At 29.8% G+C, this 18,684-nt stretch overlaps 1 pseudogene across 1 annotated transcript; it reads right to left on the reverse strand.

Moving 5' to 3' along the window:
- Positions 1 to 9,458: 9,458 nt before the first annotated feature.
- LOC146950902 (3-ketoacyl-CoA synthase 12 pseudogene) lies at positions 9,459 to 11,710 on the reverse strand (annotated as a pseudogene). The gene is made up of 2 exons (XR_015027729.1): positions 10,157 to 11,710; positions 9,459 to 9,894 (listed from the first exon to the last, which is right to left on the reverse strand). The product of XR_015027729.1 is annotated as a 3-ketoacyl-CoA synthase 12 pseudogene (transcript).
- Between the last annotated feature and the right edge of the window lie 6,974 nt (positions 11,711 to 18,684).

An 18,684-nucleotide genomic window follows, 5' to 3' on the forward strand; every position in this document is an offset into this window, starting at 1 on the left:
TGATTTTACTCACTGATATTGTTTTATATATGAAGGAATTTTTTTTATCACAATTTGATGGTTACAAGGTGTAACTTCTTTTTAGGGGAAAATTAATATATGTGAAGGAGAAACTTTTGGTCTCTTACAAGCTTTCAATTACTAATTTAAGTTATCTTAATGTCATCTTTGAGTCTAATTATTAAAGGGATTGTTGATTTTACTCACTGATATTGTTTTATATATGAAGGAATTTTTTTTATCACAATTTGATGGTTACAAGGTGTAACTTCTTTTTAGGGGAAAATTAATATATATGGTTGCTCATAATATATCTAGATAATCAATATATGTTGTCAGCCAGCCAACTTACTTTGTTCGATGATCTTAATTTGTTCATTATCCACTTGATCTCAAGATGAAATGAAATAAGTTGATTAATCCGTAAAATAAAGAAAAAATGTCACAGTTGAAAATAATATTCATATTCATCTTTATATATATAAATGTTAGACAGTCTGCAAGTAGTCCTGATTAACCCTAATCCTGCCTTTTTTTATTAGCTTAAAAAATCTTTATGAAAAAACCACTTCTGAGTAAAAAATAAAAAAATAAAAATCTTTATGAAAAAACCACTTCTGAGAATCGAACCCAAGACCAATAATTTCTCCTCAACATTTTGACCACTAAGCCACTAACAATTTTTTTGATTTAATTTTGTTTCCATTAGTTGATATTCAATATCCCACTATCACATTATCCGTAACTCACTAACCACTTATTAATATCTACCCACACAGTTATTATTATCAACATCATAACTTACCACTAAACCCCGTCCATTAACCTTAATGCATGACTGAACTTTTTGACAAATTGTCTACGTTATTAATCATTATTTTAAGATAGCCACTTATAACATTTTTATAAGCAATATATATGTCTCATTTCAAATTAGGGAATATATATATATGTATGTCTGATTTCATTTTTATTCTTTATTTTTTTATGGAATATATACATCATACAGTCAATTAATGAATCGCTTTAGTTTTTTTAAAACACTATTGTATTTCATTAAATGTTTCTAATAATATAGTCAATTTGATAACTATACATAAAACTCTAAAAAACCATTCAAAAAAATATATACCCGTGCATCGCACGGGTTATAGTCTAGTTATTCAATATGTTAGATTTTACAAAACCACAAAAGTGAGGGTGGGAGACTATAATTGTAATATATATAGTTCCATAACATATTTTTATATTTACGTGTTTACTAGGTTTGCACAACACTATGCATGTAACCCATTAGTGCAACTCAGATGTGTAATTTAAACCACGTGTAGTTTAAACACAAAATAATTTAATCTACATAAAAATAGTGTAAAATGCTGGAAACATGCATTGAGGAAATTGTTGGAGGGGTATATATATGTCAAACATATACTTCATCAATTACTTGGAAATTATCAAGCTCAACCCAACCATTATGGGTTGCATGGGATTATTTTTTGATCTCTTTATCACCTTAAATGATAAAGAGATTCAACACCTCTAACCATCATGAAATACAGGTCAATCCAACACCTCCAACCAATAAATACTTGCTCTTGCCAACTCACTTGTGCCCCACGTTGGTTTCCGACATATACTTCACCTGATCTTTTCCCTTATTTCCCTCGTGTCTAATGAGTGAATTATATTGGCTATAGATATTAGATTGTGATCCTTAGTTTATAAAAGGAGACCATTTAAAGAAAAATGTGTGGGTTTCTTTTAACTTAAAAAAATAGTTGAAGTTATTTTTGTTTGTTTACTATCTTAAAAAAATGATTTTTTAACTGGTTCACGTGTTATCTTTTTGTTTTTTAAAAACAAAATTGGAAAAGTTATTCTTAATAGCTTTTTATTTGAGTTAAAAATTATTATTTTTTTATAAAATGTTTTTTTTCTTAGTATATGTCGTCTTTGTGAGTTTAGCTCAGTTGGTAGGGATGTTGAATACTATACGCAAGGGCCGAGGTTCGAACATCTAACATCTCACTTATTCAACTTAAAAAAATGTGAATTTCTAGTGAATAGGCTACTTGACAAAAAAACATTATAAAAAAAAGCTACTAAAAAATTATGTTACTTATAATATGCTTGGTTTCAATTTTGGAGATTCAAAAGTTATTTTTAAATATTCTAGAATTGATTTTATCATGTTTGAATGATTTAAAAGAAAAATGATTTTGCTTGTAGAATTGATTCTACTTGAAGTTGAAATTTGTAACTTATTTTCTACAATTGATTTTAGCCTTAAATTTATTGTTATATCTATTTTTATATAAATATATCCAAACATAAATCAATTTACATTCAACCCACTTTTATCTAAAATAAATTTTACGGAATCAATATCTATTCAAAGTCAATTCTTGTCGCCATAAAAACAAATATTCACCAAGTATAATTCATATGATAGACAATGAAAGGTTGTAAGTACACTTTTAAGGAATTGTAAGTACATTTTATAAGTTTGAGATAAGGCTGAAAATGAACCGAGACGAAATCGCCTCAACTCGACTCGATAACAATTATAGTTTAGATTAAAAATTGATTTGAGTTCAATACACACTCTTTTTTTCTCGAACTCAACTCATTTTCAAGTTCAACAACTCAATTCAGCTTGTTTTACTCTAATCACATAATTCATAAATCAAATTTGTTATTTGTCAAAAAAATAATAAAGAAATCTAGATCTTTTACCTTTTAAATTATGGTTTTATTGAAAAGGCAAAAATTTAATTCAAATAAAAGTTATCCCCAAACTTACAAAATATAGATACAAATATAAAGTTCAGACGACTCGCATAAATATGGCATATGCAGCAAAAAAAAATATAGAATATATTTTTTGAAGAAGTCAAATCAACCCATCAAAATTATCAATAAGAGAATCGAAACTAAGACTAACACACTCAAAGTCTCAAGTCAACAACACCAAACCAACTCAAATATAGAATTATGTATAACTGAGTCAACTTATAAACCAAACAAGTTAAATTATATATAACTTAAAGTTCAAATATTTTGATTCATGAATCAAGTTCAACTTAAATGTGTTTAAATTGACACGAATACACCGTTCATTGTAGCCCTAACTGGATAGCAAATTCAAACCCGCAGCTCACAAGATTTCGACATTTAATGTTCATAAATTTCACAACCGTTCATAACTTTAATGATGATGAAACACAGGATACCCCAATCCCAGTAGGTTCAAGTATATGGCATTAAATTGGTTAGGAAATTTAATAGATTTTTCTTTGATCACAAGCTGCACATGTCTACCTGGTGGTGGGGTCCACCTACATGGATTTGGCACACGCAAATGTTCTGTAACATGAAAGACACTTTATTCATCAACCAACCAACCATGCCGTATGACGTTTGTTCTGTTCTCATTTCTCAACTGATTTTCCGCTTTTTCAGTTCATTACTTGTGTTGTGTTGAGATTTTCTGGTTTGGTAACTGTTCCTTTCTGGTCCAATGTTATTATTCTATGGTGTCATGCTTCTAACGTTTGTTATTGGTTTATGAAGTCATTTTTATATTGCTATCCCATATTTACCCAACGTCATGCATAAAGTGCCATATTTTATATACTATGTTCGTTCCCACCAACAACAAAAGAACAGAGTTTCATATCATTGTTATTAAGCAAATGAATGGCATAATAAACACACATATATTTGTTTTTTAAAAAAAGTTGTTTAAGGGTGAGTTAAAACATGAAACCAGGTTGACTCACAAGTGTTGAATCATGGGGAGTCTGGAGGAGAGGATCATACATATTGGATCAAGAGCAACCACATATGTAAATTGACATCGCATCTTTATTGAAAACCTTAATACATTGGATTTATGAATTATTTTTCTTTTAAAATGCTTAGCCTTCGTTTTTCTAAGCAATGGGAGACTCCCTACATCACACTTGCTACACAACAATATCTCATTCAAGTGTGGGTTATCAATTCATTATGCTCCCTCTCAAGGGGAAGCTTTTTCATCCACATACACTTACCTGTATGGTTGTCAAACTCGGTTAACTCATTTAACTTATGTAAACTCGACTCGTAAATTCGTAAGAGTTTGCCATATATTAAAATAACATATATAGATAATATAACACCATCAACATAAGTCCGTGAATCATCTATATTAGGTCAAGAGCAACCACACAAGTAGTTGAACATCATACCTTTAACGAAAACATTAAGACATTAAATTTCTAATCATCTTACTTATAAAAATGTTCAACCTCAAACTTTTCTAAATAATGCGAGACTTCCAACCTCACAAATACCATATATGACGTGAACCCATGTTTCAAAGAATGAATAGGGATATAATAGTTTGAGTTGGGACACCCAAACAATACTATGTAGGTGACCCAATGGTTAGGGGATCTCCTACTAACATTTCTCATCTCCTTAGCAAATCTAGCGCTAACATTTATATATAAAATAATAACAGAATATTTTGATTTATTAAAACAAATGGAAAATATTTTTACAATTGTGTTCAATCAAATCATTTATGAAACACTTTTTAAATAAACTCCTAAATTATCTAAAAAGCTCTTGCTGACATATTTTGAATATTAGATGTGTGTGAAAAAATTTACACCGTCTATCATAACAATTAATCTCTTATTATAATTATCTAGTAAATTCTTTAAATACTTCTTTATATACCTAAAGCTATAGTAGGAGTATCATTTCACTGTTTAACTTTTTATCATAATATCAATTACAAGCACATGGATTTGATTTAAAGAAGATAATCTTCTACAATATGGGGAATTAAAGTTTGAATTTTGATTTAGAGAGATTTACATCTACTAATTACCAATAGTATCACGAATTAGATTATCTTTGATATAAATAATCAATAGGCCAAAAAAAAACAAAAAAAAAAACTTATAATACCTTAAAAGTTTATTTTATAAAAAGGAAATGACTAAACTATAAACTAAGACTAACTCAAGCCTACACAACTTAAACCTTACTTTTAACTCAATATACAGTTATTGGTTATTGAGAATAAGTTTTATAGGAAGATGTAAAAACAATTTTCATTGGTTATTGGTTATTGAGAAAATGAAAGAGATGGCAAATTGAATGCACTTTGCATTTAATTTTTCTTTGGAAAAGATAATTTTCATTGGTTATTATTTGATGAAAGAGAGATAATTTTCCTTCGAATAATATATAGTGAACACTATATATCCTTCAAAGGCTAATATGTTAGTATTTAGAATGGATCTAACTCAATATACAAAATCTTATATAATTGAATTGTGAGGTCTATATTACTTCTATTTATAAACACATATTCATATAGTAACAAATGGCTCAATAGATATTTGATAGGTTTTTTTTTTTTTTTTGACAAATTTGATAGGTTTTTTTTGTGTACCAATTCAGAATTTGAATTGGTTTAATTCAACTATATAAATTTGTCTCTTTTTTAGAGGACAATATAAATCTGCCTTTTTTTTTTAGGGATAAATCTGTCTTATAAAGTGAAGATTCCAATATATGAACATATTCAAACTATATCTTATTAAATGTAAGATTTTTAACATAATGATATATTAAATAATAAAATAAACGTTTGGTTTTATGTTGAAGTTATTTTGATATTGTCCTCAAGATTTGTTAAGGGGAAAGTTTTATGGTGAAGTCATAAAAATGACTTTTCTGGTGAAGTTAACCTCATGGTCAATCATTGAGCATTTGTGTATTTAAACTATGCCATATCAGATTATATGGTGTATTACACATTTGCCCATAAAATGTGTCATTATATCTTTACTTATTGCAATTAAGTCTATGATTAAATCAAAATTAAACATTTTTATTTTTATTATTATTTTATTTTGTAAATCATCTTCTCCAAAATTCACATTCTCTAACCCTAAAACTATTTCTCTCCAAAATTCACCTGCTTAATCAAATCCCTTTCTCTCCAAAATTCATCTTCTAAAAAATTCACATTCTCGAACCCTAAAACCATCTTGCTTAATCAAATCGATCTTCACATCCATTTAGTAACCATCTACCCGTTCTTGACATTCTCTAACCCTTAAATGAATAGGAAGATGAATTGAGGTCGAAATTTGAGGAAGATGAATTGAGGTTGAAAAATCACTAACATGGATCATTACCTTAAATGAATACCAAGAACATCGTTATATGAGATCGGAAGATGAATATGGGTTAGTGATTTTTCATCCGGCATATGAATTGGAAGATATGAAGAACATGAACGAAAGCAACATGAAAGAAACTGAATTTTTACTTTTTGTGAATTCATATTTGTATGAAGAAGGACGAGGAACAAGGAGACGAGGAAAGATGGAGACGAAAAAAGAGGAAAGTGAAATTGTAATTTAAAAATGATTAAAGAGTTTCTACATAATTAATAAATAAAATAAGTTAATAAATCAAAAGTAATTATATGTTTTCTATGAGTACTGATTTGTAATAAGAAAAAGTTTAGACTTGCAATGGTGCACCAACAGTAATTAATGTTTTCCAAAAAATTCAGTTTCCAGACCGCATCGTATAAGTGTCTTGTATGATACTACTATGAATTAATGTTTGAAAATAGCTTGAAACTCTAACAACGACAATTAATTGCAAGTATAATTTCATAATACCACTCATATCCTTTTAATGGAGACCGAGACCGTTAACCCAATTAGTGTATATCTGTGCCAAAATTATTTTTTTTTTAAAAAATGATTGTGCTTCATAACTCAAGTTTTCCTTAAAAAAAAAAACTCAAGTTTTTTTTGAGAGAAAAAAAAAACTCAAGTTTGTTTTGTGTTATTTGTGTCGAATCAACACCAATTAAATCAATTTAACGTGGAACACTAGTCAAGTTAATTTTGTCCAATAATCATCGATTAAATCACTTTAATGTGAAACACCAATCAAATTATTTGTCGAACCAACACTGATTAAATCACTTTAACGTGAACACTGATAAAAAATTTTAGAGGTTTTTTAGCATCAATTCATTGTAGAAAATTGCTGTTGACACATTGCATAAGACTGTGACACACATGTAAAATACGTTTTTACCCCCTCGGCAGTTAACTGCCGAATTATGAAACCGGCTGCAGTTAACTACCGAGGAAAACTTCGGCAGTTAACTACCGAGGAAAATTGAAAACTTCTTTTTATTCTTTAAACTTCGGCAGTTTACAAAAACCATTAATTCTTTTTATTCTTTAAACTTAAATTTTCCTTAATTAAATTTAATTCTTTAATCCTTTTAAGGAATTAAACATAATTCTTTTCATGATTTCATTCATGTGATTTTGTTGCCATAAATGAAGAAATATGAATTTTGTTGCCATTAAATACACGATTCTTTTTATAAAGTTGTTGATTTCATTCATATGATTTTGTTGCCATAAATAAAAAAATATGAGATCATAGAATTACTACATATTCAATCACGTTTATTAATTAAAAAAATGTTTTTTTTTGAAGAATAGAAAAATGGTTTTATTTGTACAAAAAAAAGGTATTATTGATAGAATAATTACAAATATAATTATTTGAAAGATAGATGAATAATATCTGAAATATTATAATTTGTGAACAACAAAAAAATATCTTAAATATTATAATTAATTACTAATAATTACAAATATAATTATTCTATCATTTGTAACGTTTTTTGTTGTTGCATTTTTTTTATTGAATTATCATTTTAGGTCCATTAACTACCGAATATTATTCATCTCTCATATTTCTTCATTTATGGCAACAAAATCACATGAATGAAATCATAAAAAAAAATTGTGTTTAATTCCTTAAAAGGATTAAAGAAACAAATTTAATTAAGGAAAATTTAGGTTTAAAGAATAAAAAAAATTAATGGTTTTTGTAAAAAAAAAAAGGGTTTGAGGATTCCTCGGCAGTTAACTGCCGAAGTTTTCAATTTTCCTCGGTAGTTAACTGCCGAAGTTTTCCTCGGTAGTTAACTGCAGCCGGTTTCATAATTCGACAGTTAACTTCCGAGAGAGCAAAAACGTATTTTACATGTGTGCCACAGCCTTATGCAATGTGTCAAGTGCAATTTTCTTCATTGTATATCACAAACACTTTTAGCAAGTGTAAAAGTAAAATCCGGGAAGAAAAACACATTAGATGCTAGGATATATGGAGTAAAAATTTAAAATCTCATCATTTTAGGGGCCACAAACTTTTGTGCACATGTTTCAAGCATCGACATATTTAGCAAGTTGTCATTCCTTAGGTCTTAAAGTTAATGTATTTTAAAAGTAAAATCAACGTCTCACATTCAAGGTACATAGGGGGACCCTACTAATCTCTATAGGAACATGGACGCTGCTCCCTTTTTTTGTGATTTTGCTTTTACCATGTTATGGAACCATGGATCTATTTACTAATAGGGATGAGACGGATCAAGAGATTTAAGGTCATGGGGGGCAATGAGTCAAGAAAATAAATTGTGTGAGCAATGCATAAATGATATAAATTGTGCAATCTAAACTACCATCATCTCTATATTTTGGATTTAATTTCTATAAATATAAATGGGCACTATAATTTTGTTTCACATATTAATCCAATCAAATCGCTCCAAAATGCTGTTTTAAATTAGTTCCTAATATATCTTTACAAAAAAACTTTTTATTGTGATTTGATTAGATGTATCCGTAAATAGAAATTAATCTCCAATTTTTTTGGTAGACATTCTCACCTCTAACTTTGACACAAAAAGAAAGAGAATGTTACTCAATGTCAAAGCGAAAAAAAAACATGCAAAAAATAATATCAATTGGAGGAAAAATAAAAGGCTTTGACTGCTATAAAGGATGAGCAACACAACAAAAATTATAGGTTTAAAAAAATCTTTTAAAGAATCTAACGATGAAACTCATACAAACCAAGTACAAAAAAAATGAGTATGAGAGGTTTAAATTTGTATTCAACACATCAAATGAATCTACAACCTTTTACATTTGTGCCGCACTTATAAGACTCAAAAAACAATTTAACTACGTAGGAGAGTTATGCAAAATTTAGACCAAAATTAACTATGGATAACATCCATCATTGTTTGAAAGCAATAAAAATCTTTTAACAATAAGATTCTTTAGAATAAATCGTTGGGGATGATCCGAGTTTAAATCTTAATTTTCAAACCCGATTTGTTGCTCAAATCATTCGGGACTACTGTCCTTATGTCTGAATTTTCAATAAGAAAAAGAAAGAACATAATTAGTTATTGTCTGACATTTCAAATTCAAACCCGTCCATTGCTCCGAAACAGAAACACAAAATTAATGTAATGGATTTGGATGAAATTGACATGCACCGGTCCTGATAAATGATGCAAGTGTACATTTGCATAACTAGTAGTATGATATGATGCAACCTTGAAGTTGAAGTAGGGTCTTTTCCCCTTATAAACTTTTCTATTGAAATTGCATACCCTTATATTTCTTTGGAATGCTATTGAAAATTACATATACATAGAAAAAGAAAGTATACATGCACACAACCCCATCAAAACTCAACATATATCCTATCTACTCAAGAAGAATGAAAATTATCTATTTTTTTTTAAAAAGAATGAAAATTACATGTATTTAGTAAAACAAGAACAACACTTTATGCTACAACTTTTTTTCCTTCTCAAAACAGAAAAAATATTAACACAATCCTATATGCTAATATTTAATCGAATACACCAACAGGTTGGGTTTCGTAGAAAATGCTAGATTCCCATAACTTATCGCACGAAAGTTTGAAAAATGTATCCACATTTAGTGTCTCACATGTATCAATAGGATTACCTCCGATGTGGAGAATCTGTGGAAACAAAACAAAAAAAAAATTAATCCAATAAAACACTGGCAAAAAGAAACTGTAATACACAAGTACCATGGTAGGTTTCAGTTATAATAACATACAAAATTTAGAAACAAAACACCTTATTGCATAAGGAACCCTTAAGAAACATAAAAGTTGTAATAAAATCTAAAAGCACAATAATCATGATTGAATTCTTTTTATTCTTCCTTTTTTCTTTAAAAATGAGATAAAATACAATACAACACATGTAAAGTAGTACCTTATATTAATTGATTGATATGAATGTAATGTGAATCTCACTTAAGACTGAGAAGAAACTCAGCAAGTTTGAGTTTGAAAGTGTTTGGATCTTGAATGTTGTTAATCCAACCGTACTTCTCCATGAATGGGTTGGCCAAAGAGTGTGGTGGATAGTAATCAATGCAATCGTCCCACACATTTCCATCGTCACCAACAACATCTCTCATTACTTCCCAATAACAACTGTTGCATTTAAAGCCAGCACCTAAACTTATCATCAATACTCTCTCACCTTTTTTCAACCTCTTCTTAGCTTCCATATACCCCAACACATACCACAAACTACTTGCTGATGTATTACCAAATCTATGTAATGACATTCTTGCTGGTTCTAGGTCATAATCATTCAGATCTAAACTCATCCCAATTCCATCTATCACTGCTTTTCCTCCAGTGTGAAGAACAAAATGATCAACACCTGTTTTGAAATTCACTGGTGATTTGTTACTTGTTCCAAACCATCTTGCAGCTGACTTAGGAGCAAAATATTTTATCACTTTTTTTATGAGTGACATAAGCATATACCTAAATATTTCCCTAGCTGGTAAAATTTTAGGTGATAACACCCTTAAATTATCAGTAAAAGCTCTTGTAGCTGCTTTTGGAAGATCTTTAGCTAGGTAAAAACCAAGTTTACCTTGTTCATCTTCTTTTTGACTACAACAGTTATGAGCATCATCTCTAGCACCATGATGAGTTCTAACTAGACACTTCAACTTCAGTATAGCTTTGTGTTTTAAGGATCTTTTATTTGTGAGAAGAATTGCACAACCGCCGGTACGGAAAAGACAATTTGCAAGGATCATTGACCTATTGTTTCCTGAATACCAATTTGTACTAAGAGACTCTGATGTTAACAAAAGAGCATACTTGTTCTTTTGTGACTTGAAAATGTTTTGAATAACGTCTAATGAGATTAGACTAGCACTACAACCCATACCAGATAGGTTATAAGCTTTTATATCCTCTCTCATTTTGTAATGGTTAATGATTCTTGAAGTTAAAGAAGGCACAGAAGAGAATAAAGATACATTTACCACAAGAATATCGATCTCCGAAGGTGAAATGCCTGATTTGTTTAGAAGCTTTGCAATGCTATCATTACAAAACTCTTCCATTTCCTCCACTTCGTCTTCCATCGTTGGGTTCACAGTTCGGCCTTCGATGAAGTTTCTTGGAGCATAAGTTTCCTCACCAATGCCTGAGTTGACAACGGCTTTGAGGAAGAACTTGCACTCATCAAGACCAATATTCTCATTGTTTCCTATAATCTTGCCACATTGTTCACTTCCAAGTTTTCTTTCATCACTTGGCTTGTAACATTGATAGTTTAATATGTAACACTCTTGGTCCCTTCTCTGATCAAATTTTTTCCAGATCAGGAAACACAAGTGCATTGTTGTAAAAATAAAAAGTAAAGTGAGAAACTCCATTAGAGAGAAGAGAGAGGGAGAGAGAGAAAGAGAGTTTGTATGTGTATGAGTTTTAATGAATTAATGTTTGATGAATGTGTGTGAAATTCAAATTAAGAAGGTACTTTATATAAGAAGGGAGTTAGTACGTACTGTGTAGGGGAAGGACTAAGATGCAAATGTCAACAATATTGCTAAGACTCAACCCCCAACAAACTTATCTCATTTTGGAAGATTCCGTGTCAACTTTTATTACAATAAACAATGCAAAAAATTAGTCACACCTTGGGCATGTGTAGGGAAAGAGTTACTGGTCTACCAGTCTCTATATGCCATTATAGGATCGGGAAGCACTTGGGTGACATTAAATATGGACCACACAACACACATTGCCACATAACATCTGGGCCACACAACACATACAACACATCTGGGCCACACAACACAACACCTTTGTGTGGCCCAGATTTAATGTCACGGTGACATTATGTCACCCAAGTATTTCCCTTATAGGATCCCATAAGAATCTACTTTTATTCTAAATTACAAGTTGTGCATTGTATATTATTATGCATATTATGTTAAATTGAACGCCACTAACGTGGAACTTCTAACTGACACTTGACACACCAACATGGTGGAGGTTCAATTTCTGACTAACGTGCATGGAAAAACACCTGTTGAAAGAGCTTAACCCTCTTAAACGAATCTCAATTATCTCGTATGATTAATCTCTGCAATTTACTCGCGATAATACTCTAGTTGGCCTAAGAAATCAGTTGTTAGGGTTACATGTAGGTGGATAATAAATACTGATAAAAAAAAAGTTGGATAATAAATAGTAAATGTGTGAAAATATTAATAGTTGATATTCTGGTAACAATTGCACTAAATGAGGCAGACATTGGTTAATAGGCCAGCTAGTTTAAGCTGTAAGAAAGAAATTGTTGAAGTTGAAATAGAATTTTAAAGCAAAAAATAAAGACACTATGCTCCATAAATAGGTAGTAGCTTGCCCTGTATGGTTATTTACATTTAATAGAGAATTGGTACGGTAGACAGGGGAACAGAAGAAAACACGGTAATCTTAAAAACATTATTATACTACAGATCTATATTCTGGTGTGATCAAATTTTATATATAACAGAATTCTTCCATATTTACCCACACAAATGCAATGAGAACCGATGTATGTACGTACAAATATATATATTTTTATGAAGAAACAATGTTATAATTAAGAGTTAAGACTATGTGCTGTATCTTAAAGCAGTTAGTTATCTCATAAATCTAAGTTTGCTATGTTCTATTTTGCTGTATCTATTCCTGAAATTCTATCAAGCCCAGGTATATGATACGATACGGATACGATACAACATCGATACGGGAAAATTTTAAAATTCATAATACGATACGGCTGGAATACATCAATAAAAAATTAAATTTAAACTACATATTAAAACTCAAAATACAAAATATGGACTAAAACTCAAAAACAAAAAAATTGACGCAAAACCTAGACCAAACAGACATAGAAAAACTATAAGGTACACCAATGAAATCGCCTTCTCACAACAATCAACAATAGCATCGTTCTCAAACAAACAAAGAGACACAAAACAGACAGCGGCAACAATGGAAATATAAATGTAAGTAATATTGATAATTAAAAAAAGCGACAATTAGTCAATTACATATATGATATATCCTAAATAGAAAACATCGTTACTTGGTCAATTAAATATATACCAAATATAATAGAAACATCAGGTATCCCACACATATCGGTTTTCCACAGTCTATTGCTCATATCCCAGATGTATCTGAAAAGTATCGGATAATTGTTTTTAAAAAAAAAAAAATTAATCTTCAGATACTCTCCTGATACGTATCGAGAAGTATCGGACAAATATCAGTACAAGATACGCAGAGGATACGATACATTATCCATTTTGAAGTATCTAGGAGCTGAAACTTCATTTATGATAGCTTAATCAACTGATTAGTTAGGAATACAAAAGACTCTATTTATGCATACGGTCCATATGGAATGAAAAAGATTACACTAATGACTACTTAACTAATTCTTAACTGAGAATTAACAAATATTATCTCTAATATCCCCGCAAGCTAGAAGTGTACACTTCCAACTTGAAAATTTTCTAAATATATTATGAACAAAGCTTAACCACTTAACAAAGCAGGAACTAAAAGATGCTAAACCATCCAATATATTTAGAGTAAATTTCACTACCCTCCCCTTAAAGATACTTGAATTACACTCCCCTCCCCTCTTATGTTAAAATATACACTCCTCTCCCCTCTTATTCAAAACATATTAGAAAATTTTTCACTCCCCTCCCCTAAGAGAAGCTTGAATTACATTACCCTCCCCTCTTATGTTAAAATCTACACTTAGTCCCTCAATAAATTTTTTTATTTTTAATATCTAGCAAAAAAATAATTATCTAACACATTTCAAAAAAATAGTATTGCGGGTCTATTTTAATATAATAAAAAATTGAATACATATTTTTCGTTATTTTTTATTCATAATTTCATTAACATGTAGTTTTAAACCCTATTATAAAATATAAAACAGCCCAAAATAAAATTAAAATATGTGAAAAATTACTAAATGCAATAAAGCATGGTTATTTAAAAGTTAATTTTATACTCTAAATTATAAAATCAATAGCAAAATATTTAAATTTAATTATCATTGACATTTAAGTTATAAAGAAATGAATTAATTTTTCTTAAATGGTGGCTCAAAATTAATATATATCTTAAAAATATTTATTTATGTTAAAATAGATTAAAGTGTAGTGCATATTTAATTATTAAGGGAGGGGGTTGTAATTTAAGCATCATATAAGGGAGGGGAGTATAAATTTTACTTTTCAAGGAAGATGAGTGTATATTTTAACATAAGAAAGGAGGGGAGTGTAATTCAAGCATCTTTGAAGGAAAGGGAGTGTAATTTACTCATATATTTATGAAAAATGTTTAACAATTCATTATTTTTATTGACTTAAGCTAAAATGTTAATCATGATAGAAAAAAATTACAAAACGCTTAATCGTCTATTATTTTTGTGAACATAAACTATGAAACTAGTGAAACTAGAAAGATTGAAATCTACTCAACGTCTCTTAAAATGTCCGAACAAGTGTTTATAAGTGGGTTGTCTTCATCTTACAAGTCAGTTTTGTAGAGTTGGGTTTTACCAACCACAAATTCTAAGATATTATTAGAGTCTATCCAAAATTTGTTTAACCACCCCGGCTATCAAGTTTCACCTATCGGACCACTCGGGTCACGCTCTAAATGTTCAATCTTGGATGTGAGAGGTGTGGTAAGAGTCTCACACTGAAAATGATATAGCCTGAACAAATGCTATTAAGTGACGACAATTTTCACCTCCCAAACCGATTTTTCCATTATCTTTATGTACAAAAGTTGAAATGTCAACGCGGGTAGAAAGAATGCAAAAATTTTAATCATCCATTATCTTTATAGATAAAAGCTAGAATATGAATGAGGTTAACATCAAGAAAGAAAAATATCATCAAATAGTTGGCCTGCAACCAATAATTGAAACCTTTCGAGACATTCCGTGTTCCACAGTCCATAATAACAAAATGGTCTTCAACAAATTTTGTTTAACACAATGAAGAAATTGCCAAAGAATATCAAAAACTGGAGCTGGATAATCGTACCTTGTAATTAGCATTAATTCATGTTGCTTGGTGTGTTTTTCTCTCAAAAAAAAAAAAAAAGCTTCGTGTGTTTTGGTAGCATCGCGTAAATGTAACAGTCGTAAACTTTGCTCTTTTTATTTATCTATTTAATTAATCATTTTAATCCTCTTTCAATAAATATGAATTTTTTACAGTTGTCAGCGTTAAAATTCATATTTATTCTTTATCTAAAGATTGAACACCAATGTTGAACATTGTCAACCCTTTCTTCCTCTCTCTCTTCTCTCCTTCTCAAACCCTAGCAGTCACCCCTTTCTTCTTCTTTTTCTTGTTAGAGGGGTGATTTAGGGTCAATTTTGACCCAAAAATCACCCCTCCGAGTTGTTTTCCTTCTATCTTAATTGAATAAGTGATTTCACATATTTTCTGTTTTCTTTCGTTTGTTTTTGTGATTTCGTCGTCTCCGAACGACTCTGTTTGTTATGATTTCCCGTCTTTGTGCGGTGTGTTTTTTATTTCCCGTCTTAGTGCGGTGTTTATTTGATTCAGGTTGAAAGATTAGCTTTGAACAAGTGCATATTCGATCAATGACAATGACTTCGGCGTCGTCAACGTTGCAGATCCGGAGACATGAGTATTCTGGAGACTTGAATATAGTCATATTAGTCAAATTTGTAGGCATAGATACTTCGATGTTTTATGCTATTAACATGGATGCTGTGAGTTTGTTCACAGATTCATCCTTTTTGTTTTTAGCGAATATGGATTTGTATTGTATCGATGTACTCTATCAATTTGAATGAATGAATATCGTTTACTTTTGTCAAAAAAAAACACCAATGTTAAAATTAAAGTTTTTTTTTTACAAGAATCTTAAAATTAAAGTTAAAAATCATATTTATTCTTTTTATGGAAATTATTATTTTTTAAATGTTATCGTTAAGATTTGAACACCAATGTTAAAATTAAAGTTAAACTAGCCACTAGACCAAAAAATGATTTATAATTTGGACTTTTTTTTGACAAATTTATAATTTGGAATTTTTTTTTTTTGAAAGGAAATTTATAATTTGGAATTGAAAGAGTTTATATATGTTCCACATTAATTTTATTATATTTCTTTTTTTAAGGGTATTTTTATTATATTTCTATTTCCATTTATTTAAAAAATATGTGTTCGAATGTTGATAAGTAGGGATGTCAATGGGTACCCATGGGTACGGATAGTATGATATCCGTGCCCGCCCCGTTGGATAAATATGATACCCGTGCCCGCCCCGTACCCTCGTGGGTACCCACTGTGCGAGTACCCGTGGGTATTGAGGTATTCATGGGTACCCATGGATTTTTGATATTTTTTTTGTACAAACAATAAATTTTTCTTAGTTACCAAAGAACTTCAACTTTTAAACATTCATACATAATTCATTCAAAATTTCATAAATCGTACATAATCCATAGGAAATTCATGATTTTTATATAATCCATATGATATGTTTTATGATGTGAATGAAGTAGAAACGTGAACTTAATAAGATGAATTAAAAAGATTGAAAATAAAAATAGGTTGTTAACGAGGAATCTTAGGTAGGCCGTAAAATTTCCTTCAATAAGGTAACAACTTTAAGTAATAAGATAAGATATATAAGAATATTTTAGTGATTTACTTAATTTATTATCGGGTATGGGTACCCGTGGGTATGGGTACAATCAAATCCGTGTCCATATCCATATAATAATGGGTAGTCAAATACCCATTGACTATACCCGTGGATACCCGTTTAGCTACCCGCCCCGTGCCCGTGATGGATTTTACCCACGGGTACCCGTGGGCATGGGTATTTTTGCCACCCCTATTGATAAGCCAAAATTTAGCTCTTCCTCCCGTGTTTAACATACGAAAAAATTATAAAAAAAACAAAAAGGCCAAGAAGCGTATTTAATTATGTGAAAAAAAAAAAGTGTTTTACTTAATGTTACAAAAACTAAACTATATGCCATTTCAAACTGTGCAAGATGTTTTTCTAGCTAGGAAAATACTTGGGTTGTGTCAAAAAAAGGAAAATATTTGGGTGACTTTGAGTTTTTGTGACTTTGGTTACTTTAATGTATTTTAGATTAGAGAGAATGATAGATGAATGACTAAAATAAATTATTTTGATAAGAGAGAATTATTGGTTAGGAGAGAGAGATAGAAACAAAGTCACTAAAATCACTCAACTCAAAGTCACCGAAGTAGAACCCGTTTTTCTATAATAAATTATGTGAAGAATCAAATACAAAATTATATGGGATATAACTTTTTGAATGATTGTTTAGTCACATGAATAGAGATATCTTCTATATGTTGAAAATGAAGAAAAACAAATCTTATACTAATAATTTTCAATTATAAAATTATTCAGATAATATCTATGATAAATTTATAATCTCTTATTTTTTTAGATATACTATAGTAAAGTTTTTGTAATATCTCATTATTGCTCAATAGTTATGATCAGCGGCGAAGCTAGAGTCATTTTTACGAGGGGGCCAAATACAAAGATTTTTTTTAGGTAAAAAAAATTAATTTTTTTTAACGTTATATATTAAATTTAAGGGTTAAATATGCTTAATCTCTATAAAATTAGGCTTCATGGAGTCAAATATATTCATAATTGGATATTTGAAAATAGACTAACAATTTCTTTTTCGATGTAAATAAATAAACTATTTGTATTAACCTATCGTCCATTTTGTTTGACTATTGATAATTTTGATTGCTAAAAATGCTCTCTCTATAGTTGTTGTAGAGACCGAAATGTCAAAATAAGACAAATATGTTTATTAATCAAATATTAGTTTGTTAATCTTTTTATTTGTGCTAATATTTTGCGAATAAACTTGTTTGAGGTGGCCAAAAATATATTATTGGGGTAGCTAGCAGGATAATACACTTAATCATTCAATGAAAATACAAATTTTACCCCACCCTTCCACAAGCATTCGCCCCTGGTAATGATATGAACAATCATTTTATCGTTGTAAGTTGATATATTTTTTTTATTTAAATATTTGTCATAAATAACTTTGCTTCCATCGGTCAAAACTTCAAGATTCGCCACTGTTTGAATAATTCGTCCATTAACCACTTAAATTACAATTGCTTGATTAAAAAATATCTAAATATATTAAAACCAATTATACAATTCTATTTTAATTTTTTTTGTTCCAAAATGGAACCGAGTGTTAAGTCTGTTTGTTAGGTGTAGCACTCACTAGGGTTTCCGAGTTCTGACTTCATGTTAGTCAAGTCAGTTCGTAGTATTAATCTCTCGTCGTTTCCCATTGGTTGGTTTTGGATTTGGTGAAATAATTGCGAAATAATTGT

The sequence above is a fragment of the Medicago sativa genome, chromosome 2 (genome assembly GCF_051527215.1).
Source record: "Medicago sativa cultivar Bolivia chromosome 2, Bolivia_mono, whole genome shotgun sequence".
Lineage (NCBI taxonomy): Eukaryota > Viridiplantae > Streptophyta > Magnoliopsida > Fabales > Fabaceae > Medicago > Medicago sativa.